The following is a 6,262-nucleotide window of genomic DNA, read 5'->3' on the forward strand; positions in this document are numbered from 1 at the left end:
GATGGGTTGTCTCTGAGCAAAAGTGCTTAATGTCACACAGGATTTGTGATATATCTTAGCTTCAGAGAATTGTATTTCTTATTAATAGCCAATGTATAAAAAGCTTTATTCTGTGCCAGGAGCAATGCTAAGGCCTTTACATACGTGATTTTGACAGATGCACCAAGGCTATGATGTAGGATTCTTTTTTTTTTGGCCGCACCACATGGCTTGTGAGATCTTAGTTTCCTCACCAGGATTGAACCCTCGCCACCGCAGTGAAAGCGCCGAGTCCTAACCGCTGGACCACCAGGGAATTCCCTGATGTAGGATTCTTATCATCCCTATTATACAAATGAGAAGAACAAGGCTAAAAAGTTTAAATAATGTGTTCAAGCTCACACAGCTTTAATACAATGGCAGAGCCATTGTATTTGAGCCCAGGTCTTCCTAATACCAGAGATGGTCATCAATCACTATACTGCCTGTTTCTTTTGTGGTCCCATAATTGAGGCTACCTGTTAAATTATGGACTTAGAAGTGAGGAATGTGTTCTCAGCTAGAATTTACAATAATATGCAGTGTGGTTGCAGCTTCTAAGACTGAAAATAGGCTGCTTACATGTGTAAATTTTCAAGCTCTTTTCCTCATGAGAAAAAAAAGGAGGCCAGGTGAAGGGTGAAGCACCAGGGAGAAGATCTCTTGCCCATTTAGAAATTTCCATTTTTGCCTTCTTACACAAGGATACCTATGCCACCTTCTAGCTCATGAACCTGGTAGGTCCACCTAACAGGATCACATTCTTCAGACCTTTCTAGCAAAAGGATGAGGACCTCTTTGCACTTCCAAAGTACTGGATTCTTATCAAGTGAAATTAGTCTTGAGCTGTTCCACATAGAACCAGCACAGGGAGGGCAGCTGCCCTTTGAAGTGGAATGGCATTTGCCAAGTTGTGTGTGTTATTCAGGAGAGCCAGGATCTAAACTCAGCTCTCAGGCAAAAAACACATAAGTTAAAATTACTCCAGAAAAATCACCTAGGGAAGCCCCTTGGTGGAGATCCTCACCAGCTCTGAAGTCCCATCTGGGTGGTTTTTCTCCCATTGTAGGAGCACAGTGGTTGAATAACAGATGATTTTTTTTTTTATATTTCATACTACAACAGACATTTTCCGCTTCTTAATATTTTCGCACAATTGTCAGATGAAATAGTAATCATTCCCTTCATGTGTATTGTGAAGCAAGGTATTAAAATATGATGCCTGCTTTATTTCCTGTCAAAATAGCCTTCTCACCCTCTAAGGCAAGCTGTGTTGACAGCTGTTTGGCTGCTACGAAATCTGTGAGTAGAATGGACAGGGCCCCAGAGATAGGTCATTTGTAAAGTGTTTTTGCTGTTCGTAAAAAGAAAAGTCTTATTTAAAAAAAAAAAAAAAGCACCTGTTTACAGATATATATTGGTGGAATGTGTGTAAATTCAGTTCTCAGTCCCATTCCAGCCAGTAGATGTTCTGACCCCCTGGGCAAAATTTTTGCAAAAGTCCATCACTCTGGGCCTCACACCAAGAAATCTGCTTATTTCATACCTCTCAAAATGTACCTTTTTTTTCCCCCTTGGGCCCTCAAATGCCGGTAAGCTCTCTGCCTGTGTCTACAACCAGAGAGAATGTGAGCTCTGGAGGGCTCTTCTAGGTCAAGGATGTTAGACGGGTGGGGCATATGTGCTGCCACCAACCATTCTTATATCCATGGCAGACAGCACTAACTGATCACAGTACTCTCTTGCTGAATGTAGGCACTGCTTTGGATCTTTCAGGATACAGTATCCAGTCTCAACTGAGCAGAACTGGCAAGTGAGTTATCCTGTTTGCCATCCTTGATCCATAAATTTGTAATCTTCTTTACCATCCACTCCACTCCCTGAAGGAAATGGGTTTAAGAAAATTATAACCATCTGTCCTTCACAGGCAATGCTTAGCTGTGTTAAACATTAGCCAATTGTGCTTTTACCATTGTATGTTTGAAAACATACGTGCTTTAAGACATGTGACCCATCAGAGTTTTACATCCACTTACCCAGGGTTACATCATTTATGCCACCAATCACAGGATCATGTGCCCAAAAATATGAAAGCATTTGGTGACTTATTTAATAACTACAGACCAACATATGCACAAAACCCATTCTTGAATCATATAGTTTAGAACTAATAAGCAGCATTTCTCTAACTGGTGGAGTCGATATGGATTTTTTTTTTTCCTGCCCTTTGAATACTGTCTCAAACTGCTTCCTTTAAAAGTCAGGCTTGTGGTTTCAGAACAAGATGATGTAGAATCATTTTTCCCTCCTCCTCAACTCTAAATACAACTTAAAACCTTGGAAATTTATTAAAAAGACAATGATAAAAGGACTCTGAAAGCTGGAGAGAAGATGGTGGATTGATTAGGAAACCTCAGGACTTGAGGAACAACAATGTGGTGACTTTCCTGGGTTTTCTTTTCATCTCCTACACCCGACTGGGCTCTGGAGAGGCCTGCAACCCAGAACCACCAATAGACAGAGACAGGGAAGAAAAAAGGAAGGAAGGAAAAAAGGGAGGGAGGGAGGAAGGGAGAGAGGAAGGGAGAAAAGCTTGCTTTCTCTGCCAAAGGACAGGGAAGGGGAAGCCTAGTAGAGACCTACTGGGGAGCTCCAGCCCTAGCTCCACACCTGGGTACCAGCAGGTGGCCCAGTTCATTCAGAGCAGGATTGAAGCCCTATGTCTCCCTGTCCTCCACCCAGTGATATTAGGAGACCCAGGCCCAGCAGTGTCTGCCTGCCCCTCTGCAGAAGGTGGTCCAGCAACACTGTGCAGCCCAGGGAAGCACCTTCCTACATTGCAGAAGACACCAGCAGGGATTGAGTGGGAGTCCTGGAAGCATCCAAAGAACAAGCAGACCAGAATAGTATTGTGAAGGCTCAGAAAACTATAATGTCATTGGAAATAAAACCCATTAAAGAAGCAGAAACTTATACACTACACCTAAACAGGACTCCTACCTGCTATAATAGAAGATGTAAATAGCATTAAGAGATTCCTAACATAATTACCCAAATATCTAGGATACAATAGAAAATCCCTCATCATATCCCAAACCAGGAAAACCCCAATCTAAATAAGAAAAAAAAAAAAAAATCAACCGATACCAATATGATATGATTCAGATGTTGGAATTTATCTAACAAGGATTTTAAAGCAATTGTAGTAAAAATGCTTCAACAATCAATAAAAAATTCTCTTGAAAAAAAATTGTTTAAACAGAAAATCTTAGCAAAGAAATAGAAGCTATGAAAAATAACCAAGTGGAAATTATAGAAATGAAAAGTTATTGTAAAATTAAAAACTCAGAAGAACTCAATAGGAGAGTAGAAATGACAGAAGATCAAATCAGGGTACTTGAGGACAGATCAATAAAAATTACTCAATCTGGACAACAGACTGGGAAAAAAAAAAAAGAGAGCCTCAAGGACCCATGAGACAATAACAAAAGAGCTAACACTTGTATCATCAGAGTCCCAGAAGGAGAGGAGAAAGTGTGGGACCAAAAAGTACTCAAAGAAATAATAGCTGAAAATTCCCCAAATTTGATGAAAGATATAAATCTACATATTCAAGAAGGTGATAAACTCAAAATAAGATAAGCCCAAAGAAATCCATACCAAGATACATCATAATTAATCTTCTGAAAACTAAAGACCAAGGAAAAAAAAATCTTAAGAACAGGGAGAAACAATGGGAAGGAACACTAACGCAAGTGTTACTATTTTACTGTTTTACTAATACTATTACTAATACTATTTTAGTATTACTATCAAGGAGACTGGGGAGGCCAGAAAAAGTGACACAACATTTATCAAGTGCTGACAGCAAAGACTGTCAACTTTGAATCCTATATGCGAGGAAACTATCCTTCAGGAACAAAGGGGAAATAAAGACATTCTTAGATGAAGGGAAACTAACAGAATTTGTTGAGACTGACCCTTAAAGAATGGCTAAAGAAAGCTTTCCAAACAAAATGGCAGAAGGCTGGGACTTTCAGAAAGGAAAAAAACAACTGAAAAGGTAAAAATAGAAGTAAACATAATAGATTGTTCTTCACCTCTTGAGTTTCTTTATCCATATTTTCTGGTTGAAACAAAAGTTATAACCCCATCTGATGTGATGCTCTGTGTATGCAGAGGAAATACATAAGATAATTATATTCTAAAAGTGAGGAGGATAAAGGGACCAATTAAAAGACAGATATTGGTAGCGTGGATTAGAAAAACTTGACCCAACTATATGTCATATACAAGTGTACATAGGTAGACAGAAAGTAATGATGGAAACTTAAATATTATGCAAACAAGTTTTTTAAAAAACATCATTTTAAAAGGCTATATTATTATCAGATAAAGTAGACTTCAGAGAAAGAAAATTACTAGGGACAAATAGGGACATTATAAAATGGTAAAAAGGATCACTCCCCCAAGTAGATATAGCAATCCTAAATGTGTATGCAACAAACACCAGAGCTTTAAAATACATGAAGCAGGGACTTCCCTAGTGATGCAGTGATTAAGGATCCGCCTGCCATTTCAGGGGACACGGGTTCGATCCCTGGTCCGGGAAGATCCCATATGCCGCGGAGCAACTAAGCCCATGTGCCACAACTACTAAGCCTGCGCTCTAGAGCACGCGAGCCACAACTACTGAAGGCTGTGCGCCTAGAGCCCATGCTCTGCAACAAGAGAAGCCACTACAATGAGAAGCCCGCACGCCACAATGAAGAGTAGCGCCTGCTCGCCACAACTAGAGAAAGCCCACGCTCAGCAATGAAGACCCAACACAGTCAAAAATAAATAAATAAAAAATAAATTCATTAAAAAAAACAGCTTGAGCACCAGTTGCTTTAAAAATAAATAAATAAGATATGTGAAGCAAAAACTGATAGAGCTAAAAGTTGAAATAGACAAATCTACAGTTATAATTGGGGAATTCAACACCCTACTCTCAGCAATTGATAGATCTAGAACAGAAAGTTATCCAGGGTATAAAAGAACTGAACACCATCAACCAACAAGATCTAATCGACATTTTAAAACACTCCCCCCAACAGCAGCACAATATACATTCTTTTCAAATGTCCATGAAATATTCACCTAGATAGGCCATATTAATAAATTTTAAAAGAATTGGAAATATAGAGTATGTCCTCTGACCATAATGGACTCAAACTAGAAATCAATAACAGAAGAACAACAGGAAAATCTGCAAACATTTAAAAGAATACCTAATATAACCTGAGCAGTTCATGGAAACTTCCTAGAGAATGGACTCGCTTGTATAAATAATGTATAGGTGTTTTCCAGGTAAAGACATAGAACTATGGATTTTCCAGCTAGAGGGGACAACAGATGAATGGGGTGAGAAGAAAACATGTCTTCTGTTAGTTGAAAAAGGCAAGGAATGATGAGATATAAGTTTGCAGACGTTTGTCATTTTTGTGAAATTCTAGTATCTGAGCCTCATTCTAACTGGGGGGAAATATCCTGTTCTGGTGAGAATGAGAAGCAGAACTCATGTCCAGCCTTGGAAAAAGGCAGATACTCATTCTCCCAACCCTTGCAGATAAGGAATGGGCATATATGATCTAAGTTACACCAATCAGATAGACCTTCACTGACTTGGAATTGGGAGATAGTGACACAAAATGGTGGGGACAGTGAAGACTTTTCAGAGGCGGCACTAGCAGGTCAGCAAGATCCAGTTCTAGACAGAGCAAGGGCAGCTGTGCTAGCCACAGCGCCACAGACCAGTTCTATAGCAAGACTTGGAGTGTTGTCCCTTGATGTGCCGCTTGAAGCTGGGTTCCGCAGTTTTCTAGCAAACACTGTTAACGATTTCATATTCTTTCAATAAATTATTTCACTACTTAAAGTCAATTTCTGTTGCTTGAACTAAGAATTCCTGTTGATAGAGGCTTCCAAGACAGGAGGAACAGGATTGAGGGGGGCCATATTAAGAAGTGTGGCTCATTCTGGAAGGAATGGCAAATCATTGAAGGTGTATTAAGCTAGAAAGTGATATGGGCATATTTTTGCATTAATAATACCGGTTGTAAATCACAAGCGCCTGAAATGGGCAGTAGCACATACAAAGACTGAGAAGTAGGACTGGTAGATTAAAAATATGCAGGAAGGGGCTTCCCTGGTGGCGCAGTTGTTGAGAGTCCGCCTGCCGATGCAGGGGACACGGGTTCGT

This window comes from Orcinus orca, chromosome 19 (genome assembly GCF_937001465.1).
Source record: "Orcinus orca chromosome 19, mOrcOrc1.1, whole genome shotgun sequence".
Classification (NCBI taxonomy): domain Eukaryota; kingdom Metazoa; phylum Chordata; class Mammalia; order Artiodactyla; family Delphinidae; genus Orcinus; species Orcinus orca.